The sequence below is a fragment of the Arachis ipaensis genome, chromosome B01 (genome assembly GCF_000816755.2).
Source record: "Arachis ipaensis cultivar K30076 chromosome B01, Araip1.1, whole genome shotgun sequence".
Lineage (NCBI taxonomy): Eukaryota > Viridiplantae > Streptophyta > Magnoliopsida > Fabales > Fabaceae > Arachis > Arachis ipaensis.
The window spans coordinates 49,728,863-49,729,438 of NC_029785.2; positions in this window are offsets into that span (position 1 = coordinate 49,728,863).

Here is a 576-nt window from a genome sequence, read left to right on the forward strand (position 1 = left end):
CTTGAAAAATAATAATGTATTTTTAAATTTTAATTAGGTTTGGGAATTAAAATTTTTATTTATTTTATAAAAGAAAGAAAAAAAAAATTTTTTCTCTCTCGAATATATTATCTTTGATAAACAAATAACAGTCTTGAAACTATACCAAAAGCTTAACGAAATCACTGGATTCTCGGCCAACCAATTTCAATTATTCATGTGATGTGATTTGGCATTTCTCTCACGTTAACCCACCCCCTTCCATGTAGCAAATTAAATTAGCATCATAATACAAAGTTTTTCATCGTGTTTAGTTCACTAAATACCCATTTTTCTCTCGTTTCCCATAGTGACATGGCCAATCCAACACAAACCTCTCTTTTCTGTTTGGTGCATTCCACAGACCATTCCCGTTAATAGAGCTCTTTCCAATTCCCACACACACACACACACACAAAACAAACAGAGCCCCACGTTTGGCTTCAATTTAACTCCTCTCATATAAAACCACCTGCGGCCCTTCCTTCTAGTTCTCTACTTTCTCCTCCATTCTCGTAAATAAAAAAAATAAAACAAAATTTGGAAAAATAATAAAAG